Below are 20100 nucleotides of genomic sequence, written 5' to 3'. Positions count from 1 at the left end.
CACGCCGATTTCCTCCTGAAAATGCTCGTCTAAACGTGGAATAAAAAGGGAAGACGCGACACCACTTTTGCGTCTCCTGACCGTCATCATATAAACGTAGCCTAATATAGAAACTTTAAATATTACTTGCTCTAACTTGTGCATAGTATTTGTGTAGCTATTGCCTTGGTGCATAGCAAATTTGCCACTCCACCATGTCTTCAAGCTTCCCTAGAATTCATTCCATGTTCACTGGCACACTAGCTACAAACACTTAATTGTTAGCCCGTATTACTTGAATAGCAGCCTTTTTCATACCCCTTCATATGTTATAATTGACTGTAGAATACTTGAACTCCACTCCCCTACATTTAAAACACTCTTTCCTCCTCTCCCTCTTCCCTCTCTTCCTCTCTCTTCTTATCTGTCCTCCTTCTGCCTGAGCGCCTCTGGAACTAATTGCAGTAACAGTGTTGTGGTCATGGTGTTTTACAGAGAGCGCCTTCACCTTGGCCGTGTGCGCAAACACACTCCCCCAGCCCACAGCACATCTCCTGTCAGTGTCTATACAACACTCGGATCTGTGTGGGAGAGGGAGGAGTCTATGGAGGAGTCTTTGGCCTTTGAATGGACTGGAACTAATGATAAGGGACATCTCAAAGCAACTCTCAAGACAGATTTGAGCAGAAATTGGTCTCTTTCTTATGTATATGTCTGCATGATGATTTCACACTTTATATTATATGGCAGACACAAGGACAATATTTGTTTTTTAACCAATTGCAATAATCAGTAGTAGTATTAAGAAGCAGATTTTTATTTTTTTTTCTTCATTTGCACCAAAATGACTGTGACACTGCCAAATCCTACATGCGTTTTGTTTAATTAATTACTTTATTTTTTATGTATTTGACTGGGACAGAGCATGTTAATAGACAGAGGTGATACAACATGAATGTAAACACACCAAAGGCTCATTCCCATCTGTTGTCCCAAAGGATCACACACTGTATCTGCATGCATCACTGTGTTTTTAAACTCCAGACACCTTCACGAGAATAATTGAGATCATGTCAGACAATCTAAAGTCTAAAATCTAAAAAAACAACACTGAACAAAAGGTAAAAATGTAGCTGTTAACTTGAATACTACCGCTATATGATGTGACAAGGTGGAACAGCATTTTGAGTTTTGGAGATGAGATATGTTATTAGGTTCTTCTTTTGTTTTCATACATGACAGTTTTGGCTGCTCACGAGCGGTCTTCCTCAGAGTGGTCACGTGATGTCGCTGTGACGTGTCCAGTCAGCTGATTTATTCAGGTTTTTGAGTTGTCTTTTTACTGGTGGCGGCAGGATGACAGCACTATCTACAGTCTGACTTCCTCAGGACAGTATCCTAGGTGTGGCAGCAAAAAAAGCCTCGTCATCACAGGATCAACAGTCCTGTGTCCCAGGTATGAAAACAAACTCTTGGTCTGAAAAAAGACCTAATCACATAAATTATCGGAAGGCCAAATGAACCTCACTGGTCTATTTGGAGATGACAGACTAAGTCTACGTTCAGACTGCCGCCTGAAGTGACCCAAATCCGATTTTTTTCAGCCCTATGCGACCAGTATCTGATCTTTTAATGTCAGAATCATCAGATCAGATTTTTTCAAATGCCACCCAGGTCACTTGGATATGTGCTCTTAAAACCGATACATATCCAGTCTTTTGGCATGCAACTTCAGTCTAAACGGCCAGGTCGCATTCAACTGACCTGGCAGGCTATTGTGTGGTAATAAGCACCTGTTGCGAGCCAGTACAGCCCAACGCCGACCCGTTTGCTCACTGAAATAGGCCACCGAAGACGTGTTTCTTCCCACAAGAGTTGTACAAGTAGGCGGTCACAAATGTACACAAACGTTCTTCTCGTCATACGAAAATTGTGTATGAATTCTGTGTCATTAAAGCAGCAAAGCATATACCAATCCCACCACTCCTGGCTGTGACTCCGCACCCACATGTTCCTTGCTACGGACGTTGCTGCCATTGCCCCACAAAAACACAATGGCTGAAAACCTTTTCCTTCTCCTTCTCAGTCTCCTCCTTAAAACAAAGTTGTACATGTTCTGGCTCCGGTTCAACAGCAACTTTAAAATCGCTAGGTGCTCAATGCTCACGTCCATGTTTAGGTGACTTCCATAAAGACTAAGCAGACTGCGTCATGTCCTTTAATGCGCATGCGGGACATATTTGGGACATTTAAAGTTCACATACAAGTCGCATTTGATTGGAAATGTGAACGACCTCGCAAAAAAAAAAAAAAAAAAAATCATATTTCACAAAAAAACCCGTATTGAGCATTAAGACCTGTAGTCTGAACGCAGCCTAATAATAAAGGATTACTGAAACAGGTGTGAATGAGACTAAGCACAACTCCAGGTATGTTTTTAAGGAGGTAACAACATTCTACCATGGCTTAAAGCTCACAAGAGTCAATTTTGCATAATATACACCTCTACAATTAGTTATGTAGTTATCATAGAGAGCCACTTAACATTATAGGTGGTCCATATAAAATAGAACATAACATAACCCTTCCTCCCAGTGCGATGTACATGTTGGGGAGGCCTTCACTTGGGTGAACCCTGGGTGAGGCGCGCTGTGACCTCCTCCCCCGCTGATGGCGCTCTAATGATTGGCTGACTGTCACAGTGCGCTCTCGGGGGCCCGGCTGGTACACTCTGATGTCGTGTGGAGGGGTCAGGTTGGATTAGAGCGCTCCCTGTGTGATAGAGGTTAGTACTGGGCTAACTGCTCCCGTGTGGTACGTGTGTGTGTGTGTGCAGTGTGTAAAGATGTCCTGGAGATAGAGTTAAATACATACAGTACATTTCAAACTCAATTTTCATACTAATGTAACCAGGGGAGGTAGGTTAATGCCCCCTTTTTATAATAATAATAATAATACAAGATGGACTGACAAAAACACAGACAAAGGCAAAGTGGTACAAAAAAATACACAGCTTTATTTTATGATACTGTAATCTAAAAGGTTATTTAATTTTTTTTCAAGGTGCACCAGTCAATAAAATAACACCCAAAAAATTAACCTTTGCAAATGTAGAATTTAACCAAAATTAAACTAACAAAATACAGCAAATCAAAGTTAGTAAAGTCAAACCCAACATAAATGAGAAGCAATGGACGAAGCACTAATACTGGCATTTAAAGTGCTTTTTGTATGGCTTGGTATTAAATTCAAGTGCATGTAGTTCGAGATGGTTAAAGTGCCTGTTTCTAAGGGCCAAAGTGACTTTTGCTAACCCTGAGGCCTAAACCTTGCATTGCACTACAATCTAGTGTCGTAGTTCTTGAGACCGGCCTCAAGACTGTTTTTTTACGGTCTTGGTTTTGTCTGGGACTCAACCTCGTTTGGACTCTGTCTTGTCTCGTTCTTGAAGGTGCTTGGACTCGGTCTTGTCTCGATCTTGATGGCACTTGGACATGGTCTTGTCTCTGTCTTGAAGGAGCTTCGACTTGGTCTTGTCTCGGTCTTGAAGGCGCTTGGACTCGGTCTTGTCTCGGTCTTGAAGGAGCTTTGACTCGGCCTTGTCTCGGTCTCGAGGTCTGACACTCAACAAGTGATAAAATGGAGATATATATCAATATTTTAAGAAATCTATGTGCCAAAACTAGAAAAGCACTCAGAGAGCGCAGACCTCCGCCAAGGACTACCCCCATTTTTTATATAAATTGTCTTCTGGATCAGATTCGGATCAGCCTTTGGAATATGAAAGAGGATCCCATTGTCCATCCCTGAGTCAAATTTCATGGGGTTTGGTCAATAATTAACCAAGATATTGAGAAACAAAATTTTTGGCCCCATTTACCACAATGTTAACTAAAATTTCAAAGTGATCCAGAATCCAGGATTTATTCCAGATCACCCCCAAAATGAAATCAGTTCTTCCTTTTCACATTTCCAACAAATCCTGAAAATTTCATCAAAATCGGTCCATAACTTTTTGAGTTATGTTGCTAAAAGACAAACAAACAAACAAACAGAGAAACAAACAAACAAACAAACAAACGCCGCCAAAAACATAACCTCCTTGGCGGAAGGTAATAACGTAAAATACAAATAAATGTCAAAAATTACAAAGACTGTCTCGATTTGGTCTCGATGGGCCTTGGTCTCAGTCTTGTCTCAGTCTCGACCCCCAGAGGTCTTGGCCTTGTCATGGTCTTGGGACCCTGTGGTCTTGGACAGGTCTTGGTCTCTTAATGCGGTCTTGACTATTGATAAACTAATAAACCAAAAACATTCAACCTGTGAGAACTAACACTTAATGGTGCACTATGTAACTTATTGGTTGGGCGTCCATCACCTGCTTGTTTCTGTGAATATGTCTTTGCTCTGGAATGTTCCACAGTATGACATTAAACAGCTCTACCTGACATTTATTCAATTGCAGGTGGTTTAAAGCTCAAAAGTACCTCGAAAAGCGTGTATTGTGACTGTGAAAATGTAACTTGGTCTGATTTGGTCTCCATGAAGATAGAACCATACTGTGGAACATTCCAGACAAAGCAACAACATCTCCAAGGGGAAAAGCATTTGACGGACCCTCCTCCAGAAACGTTTCACAGTGCACAATTAAAGCACTAGCAGAACAGAGACTCAAACAGAGAGCAAAATTACAGGCAGCAGTGGCAATCTGGTACTTCACTTACATAATGCCGTCGATCAGTGAAACAATGATGTGGTTAAAAGGGCAATTACCCAACATTCAGAAGCTTGTGCCTCACATGAAGCTCAAGGCTCAATCAGCATGGCCATCACTACAGCCATAACTGGACAGCGCCTTCACCAATTACCAGAAGACGAGACTCCCACAACCATGACTACTGCCAGAGAAATTGTTTTTCAGATTCTAATGTGACGATCCCATTCTCCCAGATGACGGGCAAGAGAAAGATTTCCTTACTTTTCCAAGAAATATCCATGGAGGTACATGTTAAACTCGACCATTTCTCATAGAGACCAGCCCCATGAACTCTATATTACAACAAAAGCAGCATTATAGCATTAATTTTAGGTGCCACCCATCTGTATTAAATAATATAGAACCAAACAACAATAGAGAGACGTGCGCACCTTTTTCCAAGTTTCTATTAAAGCCTGGTGAGCCTCGCATGGAGCTGGTGGTAAAATTATGATACCTTCGAACCTTGTTACACTAAGGAACAGGCTTGACTTGATACAGATTTAAATACTATATAATATGACGCAGTTTCTTCAGACAATAGACACATTTTCACCACAAAATAGTAGTACTTTAACAGTAATAATTCAATGGAGACGAGCTGTCCAATATCCAAGGAACAAGTCTTTATGTGATCTGTTAGAGAAGGTTTATCAAAATTTGAATTGAAAACAAAATGCTGACTAAATTATGGCATTTCATTTACAAAATAAATTATTCCAGGCAGAGCAGTAACATCTCCATGGAGACAAGTAGATGGCCGACCCCCCTCTAGAAAAGTTACATAACGCACATTTAAGATAAGAGAAGGGTTTGAATAGTCACTGGGACATCTAAACGGCATCAGATATGTTTTTGATGAATGAACGTTACAATATATAGAAAGGTCCAAAAATAGATTCACATAAATCTCCCTCTCAATAAATAAATATATTTTTTAAAAATCCAAATACAGTATAAAGTATAAGTCTACAACAATATTTTTCACAATAAGAATCTATGTGTATGTCCAAAAGCAAATGAACTACAATACAATAGTTTAAAGTGCCTTCAATGTACAGATGATTTTTCAAGATTACCAAAATAATCTAACGTACCATTGCATCATATTGTTTTTATTTAATCTTTGTTTGTATTACTGTCACCAGAATAAATGCTTTTGCTCCTGTGTGCTCCTCATTACATCTGTTCACTCCCAGGAGGACATCTGATCTGGTTAAAGCCACTGGAATACACACGTTTGTCCATTAGAGGGCACTGTGAGGCACCGTCCTGGTCCATCCCTCACTGTGGAGCCCAGCTAATGCACGAGCTGCTGTGAGTGTGGACTGGTCAATACTCACAGTAAGTAGGTCCTTTTTAATAATGAAGAGTCGATCAGGGCCGTACACCTCTCAGATGTGGAGTTCTCACCACTGTGTTAGTGTAGACGCTCGCTCGCTCTCTGCAAAAAGAGCTGTGTCTGTTGCCATGGCAGCGATAGATAGACGTGGTAATGACTATAGCCGGAGAAATGTGGCCTTTTGTTTGGTACAGTTGAATGCAGTGTTTAACAAAGACTTTATTTAACATCTTGATTTTTGTTTTCTGATTTATCAGTTTAAAATTATGCACATTTTAAATGATTTGTTATGTTATGTAAGACTAATGATAACAAATACAGGTTTAGGTTCACTGTAGGGTTCATTCATGTAGGCTGTGATCTGTTTTAATACAAAGGATTAATAAAAATTGTCCTAAATGATGTTTAGTAGCACATTTCATTAAAATGATACTGATGTCAAGAGAAGAGTAAAGTAAAGAAACAGAAAGAACAATTTTATAGCCCTTTGCAATCAGTAATCAGTAATGAATTTTATTAAAACATTATTTTTTTTTTTTTTATGATTTTAATGTTTAAGTAACTGTTTTGTTTGTTGTTGTTCTGTGTTATATGTGGACCCCAGGAAAAATAGCTGGTGTCACTGATATCAGCTAATGGAGATCCAAATAAAATCAAAATCAATCAAATCAAATGTTACACCGACAGATGGAGCAAGAGACAGTTTTCCACAAATATTTTCTGGAAAATTAAATAAATACGTAAATACTTCTGTCACATTTTATAGTATATATTTTCCTTTAAAATATGCATATTTCAATATATTTAAATTAATATACCTCATCACCATGGCATGTCTTTTGGTGGGTTTGCAACCTACATGAAGAGGGAATAGTTTAAACCAAATGCTGGAATATTCCCCATGGAAAAACATCTGCATGGAGACAAGCACCAGCACTGTCAGGTTTGTGGAAGAATGTATTGAGTACTGTAGCCTGTATGACATTTAGTTTGGATCTTGTCTATTTTATATTTGCACTGTGCCGTCGATTTCTAAGAAAAAAATTAAAAATCTCAATTATGGACAATAAAGGCTTACCGCAGGAACAAGGAACATTATAATTATAAATATAGCCGCAAGCAGCGATGATCGGCCCTCGCTCGAGCCTACGCCGCGCCCATGCCACGCCGCACCCCGGCCACGCAGAGCCCTGCACATGCCGTAACCAACGAACGCACATTACCTCTTGCCCTAACTCCTAAATTAACACGAACTCCTGTACATGAACACCGAACCCTACTTGAACTCCTACCTGTAGCCCTAACCCTGGGCCTAAAAATAACGCTAGCCCTAACCCAAACCCAAAACCGAACCCTAGCCCTTAACCCGAACTCCAAACCCTAGCCTTACCCCTAACCTAACCCTAACCCCTAATCTTAACCGAACCTTACCCCTTTTTCCGCAATTTCTGTATGTGTTTATTTTTTATTTTTTTAAACCAAGATGGCAGACTTCCTGTTTGGCAGGGGGGCGTGGGCACAATATACTTTTTTGTTCCTAGTCCCATGATGCATCTGTGGACCAAATTTGGTTTGAGTACGTCAAAGTTTTTGTTGGGACGTCCCATTGGCAAGGTCTGATTTTTGACCTGTTCCCATGGCAACACAATGGGAGATGGAGTGTGGGCGTCATTAACTTTTTTCATCAAGACCAGGTCACGAATGTGTGTACCAAATTTTGTATTTCAACATAAAAGTAAAATTTTATTGTTCCATACAATCTCCCTAGGGGGCGCTATTGCATCCATTTTAGATTTTGTTATATAAATCTGTTCAGGGTCAGGGTGTCCACCAACGTTTCAAGTTTGAGTGAAATCAGCCAAAGTTTGTGCGAATTATCAGGCGTTGAAGTTTGATGGTGAGCCCCAAAAACAAACCCGTAATTTTCTTTGTTGCCACGGCAACACCGTTTGACCTTTTAACAACTTTTAATGTCCCACTTGTCTAGATGATACAGAATGATTCTGGTGAGTCTGGGTCAAATGCCCTAGGACGAGGTCGTTCAAATACGAGGACAGAAAATTGTCCCTTCGGCGCCAGGTTGCACGTTCGATTCAATATGGTGGGCTTCCTGTTGGTTGCCTAGCAACCGCGTAACATACTTTTTTGTTCCTATTCCCATGGTCTGTGTACCAAATTTGGTTTGTCTACGCCAAAGTTTTTGTCGGGCGTCCTATTGGCGAGGACCAATATTTTGCTTGTTGCCATGGCAACACGATGGGAAATGGCGTGGGGTCATCACTGACTTTTTTGATCGAGACCATGTCATGAATACATGTACCAAATTTTGTATGTCTACGACAAAGTAAATTTTTCCCTAGGGGGCGCTATTGCATCCATTTGAGATTTTCTTATATGAATCTGTTCAGGGTCGGGGTGTCCACCAACGACTCAAGTTTGAGGGAAATCGGACAAAGTTTGTGTGAATTATCACTCGTCGAAGTTTGGTGGCGAGCCGTAAAAACAAACTCGTAATTTGCCTTGTTGCCACGGCAACACCGTTTGACCTTTTAAAAAGCTTTTAACAACTTTTAATGTCGCACTTGTCTAGATGATACAGAATGATTCTGGTGAGTCTGGGTCAAACGCCCGAGGACGAGTTCGTTCAAATACGAGGACAGGAAATTGTCCCTTCGGCGCCAGGTTGCACGTTCAATCCAATATGGCGGACTTCCTGTTGGTTGCCTAGTAACTGTGTAATAAACTTTTTTGTTCCTATTGCCATGGTGCATCTGTGTACCAAATTTGGTTTGGTTACGCCAAAGTTTTTGCCAGGCGTCCTATTGGCGAGGACCGATGTTTGGCTTGTTGCCATGGCAACACAAAATGAAATGGCATGGGGGTGTCTTTGACTTTTTTGATCGAGACCATGTCACAAATGTGTGTACCAAATTTTGTATGTCTACGACAAAGTAAATTTTTGCACTTCCATGCAATTTCCCTAGGGGGCGCTATTGCACCCATTTGAGATTTTCTTATATGAATCTGTTCATGGTCAGAGTGTCCACCAACGATTAAACTTTGAGTGAAATCGGCCAAAGTTTGTGCAAATTATCACTCGTCGAAGTTTGATGGCGAGCCGCAAAAACGAATGCAAAATTTGCACCGTTGCCACGACAACACCTTTTGACCTTTTAAAAAGCTTTTAACAACTTTTAATGTCGCACTTGTCTAGATGATACAGAATGATTCTGGTGAGTCTGGGTCAAACGCCCGAGGACGAGTTCGTTCAAATGCGAGGACAGGAAATCACGCCTTCACTGCCGTGTCGCTCGATCGGTCCAATTTGGCTGACTTCCTGTTGGTTGCCTAGCAACCGCATAATATATTTTTTTGTTTGGAACGACCAGACCTATCCACCACCCGAATTTCGTAGTGTGTGAACTGTGCAAAAGTGGTTAGAAAAATAATAATAAATATAGCCGCAAGCAGCAATGATCGGCCCTCGTGCGTGCTTATGCCGCGCCGTGCATACGCCGCACCTCACACTGACCCTAATAAGCCTAAGCTTAAACCTTACCCTAATCATAATCCTAACCATAGCCCCAACCCTAATCTTATAAATCTTAATTTAACCCTGCAATTTTCAAAATTTGGCAAAAAAAAAATATCCAAGATGGCGGACTTCCGGTTTGTAAAGGGGCGTGGTCAAAATATACATTTTTGTTCTTATTGCCATGATGCATCTGGCTACCAAATTTGGTTTGACTACGCCAGGGGTCGGCAACCCAAAATGTTCAAAGAGCCATATTGGCCCAAAAAAACAAAAAACATACCTGCCTGGAGCCGCAAAAAATTAAAAGCCTTATATAAGCCTAATATGAAGGCAACATAGGCTGTCAGTGTATTAGTTATATAAACCTACTATTAAAATGATTAAGTCGGCTACAAATACAAAATGAGCATTCATGATTACACAAACCCCTTTTGCGACCCTCTCATACTCGGTGCGCCGCCTGTAGACCGACGTTTACCTGTTGCTTTGACGACGATGATGGAAGTATTCAGAGCAGCAGTCGCATTTCTTCTGATCGTGCATAGGAGCACTCATAAAACAGCAGCATGTAGAACTTTCTACGCAACATCAGCCCAGAGCAGAAGCTCTGAGCTCGGGCAGCAGCGCAAAATACTCGGGAGCAGTCAGCGCGCAGCTCCTCAAGACGGGGCTGGGGGTCCAGTGTTGGTCAGATTGTCTGGAGGCTTCGTCCTCCGTGTCCTGGTTCCAGATGGGGGCGAGCAAGACCAGCGTGCAAAGGACTGGGTCCGAGCGGTTCCGCGTCGTCCTCTGTGCGCTGGTTCTGTGCGGGAAAAGCGAGAATGCGCTGTGGACTACAGGTCCGGGCTGCTCCGGTCCTCCACGCTCGACTGCGGCCTGGTTCCGAGGTGGTGCAAAGCATCCGGACAGAAGCATGAATCCAGTTTGGTTCATTATATGTTGTTCTGAGCGTCCGTCTGCACACGTGTTTTTTTTGTTTTTTTTTCGGGGAAAACGCTTCTCAGGTGGAGGCACCGGACACCACTTCACACCACTTCAGCTCATCTGTTTGTTCTGCTGAAACACTTTTCCTATGTTTGCGTTTGCACACACAGCTGATGGATCAGATCCATGACCACAGATGAACGAGGGTTTTACCCCTAAAGAAACCATATTAAAACAACAAAAAAAAATCATTCCTTTTCCATTTTCACTCATTTTTGAAAAAGCTCCAGGGAGCCACTAGGGGAGTGCTAAAGAGCCGCATGCGGCTCCGGAGCCGCGGGTTGCCGACCCCTGGACTACGCCAACGTTTGTGTAAGGACGTCCCATTGGCAAGGATACAATTTTGGCTTGTTGCCATGGCAACACAATGGAAACGGGATGTGAGCATCATTGAGTTTTTTAATCGAGGCCATGTCACAAATGTGGGTACCAAATGTATATCTGTGACAAATAAAACCTTATTATTACAAAAAATTTTCTAGGGGGCGCTATTGCAGCCATTTTTGTATTTTCTTACATTAATCTGTTCAGGGTCGGGGTGTGAACCAACGATTAAAATTTGAGTGAAATCAGACAAAGTTTGTGCAAATTGCTAGGGGGGCGCTATTGCACCCACTTTACGTACATCAGTCTGTTCAGAGTTGAGGTGTGAACTCAGGATTAAAATTTGAGTGAAATCGGCCAAAGTTTGTGCAAATTATCACTCGTTGAAGTTTGATGGTGAGCCCTAAAAACGAACCCGAATTTTGCACCGTTGCCACGGCAACACCGTTTGACCTTTTAAAAAGCTTTTAACAACTTTTAATGTCCCACTTGACTAGATGATACAGAATGATTCTGTCTGGGTCAAACGCCCGAGGACGAGTTCGTTCAAGTACGAGGACAGGTCGCACCATCAATCCAATATGGCCGACTTCCTGTTGGTTGCCTAGCAACCGTGTAATATACTTTTTTGTTCCTATTCTCATGATGCATCGGTGTACCAAATTTGGTTTGGCTACGCCAAAGTTTTTGTGGGGCGTCCTATTGGCAAGGGCAGATGTTTGGCCTGTCTCCACGGCAACACGATGGGAAATGGCATGGGGTCGTCATTGACTTTTTTGATCAAGACCATGTCATGAATCTGTGTACCAAATTTTATATGTCTACAACAAAGTAAATGTTTGCAGCACCATGCAATTTCCCTACTCACGAAAAACTACAAACCAGGCTAACGGCTCGTGCTATCACAGGCTGACGCGGAGGACACGCCCACCTCGCGACACACGTCATCATATATTGTGTTTATGATCCCTCATCCCAACATGGAACTGCTGACGACACACACGTTTGTTGTATCAAGTTTATGCATCCGGTTGTGTGTAATAAAAAATAAAAAAATAAAAAAAAAGTTTTGTTATGTTGTTTTGTTACTGTAATAAAAAAAGTAAAACATGTTTTTTTAAAAGTAAAGAAAATCCATAAATCCAAATTCTCCAATTCCAGACCATTTTCAAATCATTATATTAGACATAAAAAAATAATTATATATATATATATATATATATATATATATATATATATATGAAACACTGAAAACTATTTCTAACATTGAATCTATTAAAACACATAAAATTATAGAAGAATTAGGATTTTATTTTATATCACTTCCTCAGTTTATTGTATTGATTTTTTTCTTTGTGCACATTATCTGCCTCAGTTTGAGTTTACATGTATGTCAACTTTGTTTTTGATTCGTTTTCGCTTAAAATTATATATATATATACACACACACACACACACACACACCACTTTCATACGAGGCAATGTGTGTGAAGTGTCTTGCCTAAGGACACAATGATTAATCCAGGACTAAACCAGGTTTAACGTTCTACGTTTTGGGGTGAACGATTACAAATATGCCGCTGACGCGGCCCACGGGCAATGCCACCGTGCCATGTCAGCGGGCACCAGTCACTGACATGTGAGTGTGAGTGTGTGTTTGGAAAGGGGAGAGCGCTTCGCGCTCTGTTGCGTGTGCTGCGCACATGCCTTCCCGCAGTGCTTCGCACTGTTGAACAGTAACAATAGGCCCTACGCCACCCATGGCGCTCGGGCCTAATTATATATGTCATGATGAAACAAATGCATACATTTCAGTCTATCTCTTTAGCTGAAATCTCATGCCTTGAGGCTTTAACATTTAAATAATTTACTCAGGATCAACATAAAAAAACAATTTAGTTTAGTTCAGTTTTGCGTATTCTTAATTTGTCAGGGACCATCTCTTCATGAATATTACAACAGAAAACATGAACTACACCAGATTTAGCTGCTGCCACTTTCCATCTGCGGTCCCTGGGCAGATGCAAATCACCAGAAGAAAAAAAAAAAGACATAAAATATTTAACAAGGATCAACATTCATTTTTTGGAGTCAATACCAACAATAAAAAAACACATGCACACCGCCTGTAATCATCACAAACACTATTTATCCGCACGTCCTTTCACTTGACCCGCTCGTGTTGCATCATTAGAGCAGAGGACAGATTTGATACGAGCTTTGACAACGGCACCAGGAGGTCGTCCCCGTGCAGGTCCACATGAATTAAAGATGGCGGCGGTGGCGTGATTAGAAGGGTCGCGGCGTGGCGGCCAACAGCTGGGGCCTGTTATGTTTTGATGCGCTGTTAGCGGCGCCCATCAAAACATCTGGCTGCTTATGCTAGTCATTAGCATAGCCTCACGTCTGATGATCAATTACACTTGTTTGTTTAGCTTGTGTGCTGTACTTGAGTGTGCTAGCAGTGATTTATAATGTTTGCTAATGCCAATGTAAACAGTATGTATACGGAGCTGATATGAATTGCCTTTTATATGACCTTTTGTTATTATGCAGTTTAATATGCAACATTAATATGCTAATGCTAACCTCAGTGTGGTAGAGTATATCAACATGGGGAAGAACTAATATTTCTCTGTGCAAAGAAAGCCTCATTTGAAATATATACTGAAACATAAGAGGTCATTTTTTTGTCATTAAATCAATTACCAAGAGTCATTGTATCGATATTGTTGCAACAGATTCATTAAAATAAACAGCTTAAATTTATTTTGGTATTCATTTGTAAATGAAAGGTGCACCAAAGATCCAGCACCTGCTCGTCTCCATGGAGATGTAATTACTCTGCCTAAAATGTGCCACAGTTAGGGTCACCAGATGTTCAGAAAAATTTGGGACACTCCCGAAATCTAAGATGCTGTCCTGAATCCTGAGTCCAGCCGTAAATGTCCCAAAAATGACACTCAAAAAAAAAAAAATACTGAGTAGTTAAACATTAAAAACTGTTCGTAGAGAGGCTGAGTCGACTGCATAGGGCCCTGACTGCTTTTTTGACGTTCTATAATTGGGCGTGAATATGCACCAACTATAAGCAAATTTTCATAAATTCGACATGGCTGGAGTACCAGAACAAGCCAGGCTGGTACCTCTGCTCAACCGCATTTCTCTCCAGCGACTACGTCAGGAATCAGAATACACTAGACGGTTCGCAAAAACCCCGGAAGTGCAAGTTCGGGCACCAGCCAATCAGCAAAGAGCCATATATTCGGTGTTGGCAACAATTCCCGAGATCGAGGATTTAAAGCTTTAACAAAGAGAATGTTTGGTGAATTTTATCAAGGAGAAAGACGTTATTGCCCTTCTTCCTACAGGTTTTGGGAGAAGCTTAATATATCAGCCCCGTACATATGTCAGGACCAAACAGCAGCGATTGGTCAAATTAAAAAAGTACTCACCTACCGTCGAGCAAACAAATTCCAATGCTGCGAGGTCAGACAGTTCCTACAAATTGAAACCGGCTGATGAATCAGGCTATACCAGAACCCCAACACACTGCTAAAAAGCAAAAGCAACAAAGCAAGTACCAGGAGGAGGAGAAGTGTGTATTAAAGAGTTTGGTGTTTCTCACAGCGGGGAGGCAGATGTCACAGTACATGCTAGCAGCAAATTACACTGTACAGACACCGTGACAGCACAGACCAACACAGTGGTTTCGTTCCTTCTTTAAGAAACAGGATGATTCCATGTACGATAAAATTGCTGATGCTGAGCTGACCTCCGTGTTCCACTGTGTGACCCAACAACAATTATATTGATTATTATATCTTTGTGACAGCTTTGAAAACTCATCTTTTATTTTTGTTTATGGGCTTGGTCAAGCAGAAGTAAACAGCAAGGCCAAAAATTCAAGTGAACACATCTGATATAAAAATGTATTCAACAGATAGCACATGTACTCTAGTTTATGAAACAGTTTACCTTTTTGGTTCTAAAGTTACATACGTACAACAGACCATGTATGCAACATGGAACAAAAATTATTTCCCAGATTTCAAAGACCTGCAAATCATGTAAATAAATTGATGTATTTCATCATATCTTGTGTTATTGATCTTTGAACTGTAGATGAAGGTACATGATTTTAAAAAAAAGTATTTAAAATGATAAAAAATTAGCTTGAAAGGACTGACATATTTTATAGAAATAGTTTCCTTTCATTTTGAAGTAATATTAAAGTATTTGGAAGAAAAAAAGCTGACAAATTATGCAAAATCATGCACCTTCTACTTGCTTGCACAATTTTCCCTCCGTTACCATGACCTTTCTTCATAAAAAAAATCTGATTTACTCAAAAAGTAAGAGGTTTTTCAACCTAATCTTGTACCATATGGTAGAAAACTATATGAAGCAAATATTCAAACCAGTTTGTTAAGGATATGTAAGTGAGAACCGCTAGTTATCGCTGTTTGTATTTATTGCCCAAAAAGTGCTGCATATTTCATTCCCTCCATTACCGACATGAGTTTTACATTTTTTGTCAACAACTTGAAAGAATATCACAGGTTTAACTTTACCCTGTTGGTGTGTTAACTCTTTCCTACATTCTGATACTTTACTTATTTCAACAGTCCCTCTAGTTTCTGAATAAGAGCTATTTGAATGTCAAAGATCGGCCCCTGTTTCCCTCCGTTACCGTTGGACCGGACCCTACGTATCATTAGCTTTATGTATCACTGTCCCGAATTTTAATCAATCTCATCTGGTCACTCCAGCCACAGTAGGATTTTTAAAGTAGACCTATTTTGCAAAATAGGTTTCCTCTAGGGTCCTCTTCTCATTTTCCCTCTCGAAGCTGTTGTTAAGAATTACTGGTCGGTCCAAAATATGCAGATAAGATATTTTATTGACAAAAAAATTGTCTTGGAGGGGGGATAGATCCCAGTGGAGGCAGGGCGGGTCCAGGTTGGCTGCAAATGGGAGGTACGAGGAGATGGAGGCTGACCAGAGGCTTACGGAAACAGGTGGAGATGGGATGAGGCTGGCTCCAAATGGAAGTGCTGGGATAGGACAAAAAGAAACTGGTAGCTATCAAAAAGTTTTCAGAAATCTCAAAAAAACATACAAAAAGCCTAAGTTGTTCACCACTAGAATGACGGAACGATCTGGTACTGAAGAGAAGGTCAGCAGGTCTTTTATGGCAGGTGATGATTAATTGATGAGTATCAGGAGTGGAGCTCAGCAAGTGCGCGATTGGAATCCACCCAGGAAACACCCTCACAGCTGTATTTGGGGTCATTTGTGCATTTTTGAGCAATCTTTAATCACTTATTTTTAAAACGCCGTATAGACCTTTCTTCACAACGGCCAGAAGTGCCACAATGTAGGGTAAACATCACTTCCAGTTAATATATATAAATCATAAATTTGCCCCATCACCAAATCTTCATCCAAAAAGGTCGACAATTATCCACAACTATCAAGGCAAGAAAGACGAAAACTTAAAAACACAAAAAACACTGGGATTAGTGAACTACACCTGAGCAAAACTAACCTTATGATAGTGATGGGTTAGGCAGATTTATGAAGCTGGTGGATTTCCGATTCTCTTGCTGATTTCACCACCACCGGCATATGCCCAGTGTTGTGAACTTACTTCATTCTCCAATTTTATTTTCTTAATCAGTGATACACGTAGGATTTGGCAGCATCACATAATCATTTTTGCACAAATGAAAAAAAAAAAAAAGCACGATCTGTGGATATCAGTCAGAAAAGTAGAGTCTTTGTTGTTGTTTACCCCGACATCAGCTCTCAATGGACGCCACCCTTTAATTAAGTCGTTTTAGATTTGCGATTGTGATTTAAAATGTGAAAATTATAACATAATGATCCATGTCTATATAGCAGACACAACCACAGCGTGTTCTTTAATTAAACTTAAATCTGTGTTGCAATTATTCAGTTCCTTTTATCACTCAAAAATACCTCGACCATTCATTATTTCTGGAAGCAGGGCCACCATTATACATATTTGACCTGTACCTTTTCCTAGTGGATTCACTTACTTGTCTCCATGGCAATAGACAAATTTAATACCATACTGTGGAACATTCCTGCAAAGCAATGATAGCTCAATGTGAAAAAAGTAGGAGACGGCACCCTCCACCAGAAGAGTTACATATTGCACCTTGAATTTGTGCTGACACAAATCCATGCATGAAACTTTGAGTGTGGAGGTCAAATACACAGATATATTCAGAGTAAAATACGCAAAAAAACAAGCAAAAAAACATTATGATACTTTTTATAACATCATAAAGAATTCCTACCTTCTCACTATCCCACTTCTGTCCAAGATGCATGCTATATCTGTGGAGAGGCGACCGTGCTCACACGTAGAGTGGCTGTTTTTCAAGGTATTTTTGAGCTGCGAAACCACTTGTAATTGAATAAATGTAAAGCGGAGCTGCTTGAAGTCATACTGTGGAACATTCCAGGCAGAGCAGTGACATATCCCATGGAAACAAGCAGGTGTCGAACCCCAAACCAGAAAGTTACACACATTTAATGTATTATAAAAGCATGCTTGATTAGAAGGAAGATTGTGTTTTGAAGCCTTACCTTGTTGTTGCCGAGGGGTGACTAATCATGCAGTGTAAATTAAAGATTTGTTTATAAATTGAATTCTTCATCAGTACCTGAAGGTGAAAATTACATTCCTCCCATTGGACACACCGGAGCTGACAGATTAAAAGGTGTTGAGAGCAAGATGCGATAATAACCAACTCTTGGAATAATTTCTCTAACTAAAAAGTTGCATTGTTTTGTGCTTTATATACGTGTACGTTACATACTTTCTATATTGTACATCAAAAATGCAGATAGTTATATATATTATAAGTGTAAGAATATTATTATACTAGGCCACATTTTCAGTTTCAAAGGGAACAAAGGTGGCCCTAGAATTGAGCCTTGAGGTACACCCCTTAATAGTAGAGCTTTGACAGATGCGTGTACTTGTTTTGTCTGCCTGATTATATTAATACTCAAACACAAATCAAATGTTCAAATTATTTTAATGAAATTTAACTTATTTGTATATTTGTTACTTCTTTACTTCTACTTGACAGGTTCGATTACTCATTTCAAATGTAAAATTTTGCATCCAGGTTGGAAATCGTGACATCGCATTTGGGAATTCTATAATTGTTACTTAACATCCATGTTCTTCACTGGTCCAAATCTCTTCTACTGTACGCAGAAATCATTAATTTGACAAATACAAAAGTAAGAATATAACTTCAGGTTGTTAAATAATGTTAATGTCTAACTTGTAACATTTAATTTTATTTATTTTTTCCTGTAAATGCTTATTTTTGGATAGAATTCTTTTTTGTGTTATCTCATCAGTATGTTTAAGAACAGCAGTCTCCCCAACCTTTTTTGCGCCATGGACCAGTTTAATGTCAGACAATATTTTCACAGACTGACTTATAAGGTGTGACAGATAAATATGACAAAATAAATGATATGATCAACACAAAAACTGTGGTATTTTGTAAATATAATAAACGTTTCCAAAGACGTCTGTTTTTTATTCATTTTGCAGCTTGAGGGTTTAATATTAGCATTAATGTATCACGTGACCGAGACGAGCATCTTGACATGTTTCAAGAGTGAGTCAAGAGTAAGTCATAGATGGACGTAACAGTGAGAATTCGGTCACTTTCCAAAATAAAACATTGTTCACTGCAAAAAACAAAATCTAGTCAAGTTAAATTGACTTAAATTAAGAACGTTTTATCATGATTTGAGTAAATTTCACTTGACAAGTGAAATTATCGGCCAATGGAATAAGACTTTTTGTACTTAAAATATAAAAATACATTTTGCTTCACTTAAAAAATAAGAAAAACAGTGTTTTGCACTTAAAAAAGAAACAAAATCAAATGTTGCTTAAATTAAGACAATACACATTCCATTGGTAAATCATTTTACTTGTCAAGTTGAATCTACTCAAAGTTGTGTTCTTAATTTAAGTCATTTTAACTTACCTAGATATTTATTTTTATTTTATTATTATTTATTTTCCCCGATGTTTAGACTTGGATAATAAATAAAACAAGGATAATTTAAGTTATTTATTCTTTCTGTGCGGCCCAGTACCAAACAACCCACAGAACCTTATTACTGTAATTATCAACATATTTCTCAAAATTCCCTCTTGACTGGAGTAAAACTATAATTTATATGTACAACAGGTATTATCTCACTAAATTAGTAAAATATACACTCATCGTTCAACTTTATATGAATTGTTAGGAGTTTGAAAACAAGCTCACGCAAACCCAAATCAAGTGAAAAGTCATTCAGTCATTTATTGGTCTCTTTTCAACATCACAAACACATGGCCGTGTCAGCACTGGCCCATTTACACGGGGGCGGGCGGGGTGGGCGTGGCTAAAACGTACAGGAGGGGGTGTGGCAGTGTCACGTGACCATCTGGGCAGGAGCTGATTGCTTTACATAATCCACTTTGTCTTTTTAAGAGCAAACTAGAAGAATAAATAGAAGCATAATAATAACTGTAATCATAAATATTTCTGTATGCATCTGTATAGACTTTTTTAATCATCATAAATATACATGCATTTGCTTTTTTCACATGCGAGGTATTAACAATGCTACACCGTTAGCATTAGAGCTAAACTCAAAATTGCGACGGGATGTAAAAAGCTGTACAACGTTGCATATTCTCTACCACTTCATCAGCCAGCAAGATCTGTACCTTTTTTAAAATTTATAAATTATGTGTTTTCATAATACATAAAAGGTATAACAAGTTACATTTTCGATACACAATAGTAGCCTGGCCAGCCTTTCTAAAACTTTTTTTTTTTTTTTTTTAAATATTCCGTACAAATAGACTGGTCCCTGTAATTCTGAATAGATTTGTGGGGGCGGGGCAAATGGAAAAGAAATGCAATTACAACCAATCGGAAAACAGACAGATCACATAAGCCCCGCCCCTTGGTAGATAAATAGTTATGACTGGTCTGAACCATAGACTGTATAGTGAGTGTGACGTTACCTGTAGCGTTTGGCTCCAGTCAAATGAAGCTCATCGAGGCTTGCGGTTATGAGGCAAATTGGGAGCCGAGTTACATGTTAGGAGGGTTA

Source organism: Boleophthalmus pectinirostris, unplaced genomic scaffold (assembly GCF_026225935.1).
Source record: "Boleophthalmus pectinirostris isolate CB_2022bp ecotype Guang Dong unplaced genomic scaffold, ASM2622593v1 HiC_scaffold_23, whole genome shotgun sequence".
Taxonomy (NCBI): Eukaryota; Metazoa; Chordata; class Actinopteri; order Gobiiformes; family Gobiidae; genus Boleophthalmus; species Boleophthalmus pectinirostris.
Note: the sequence above shows the minus strand (reverse complement) of the source record.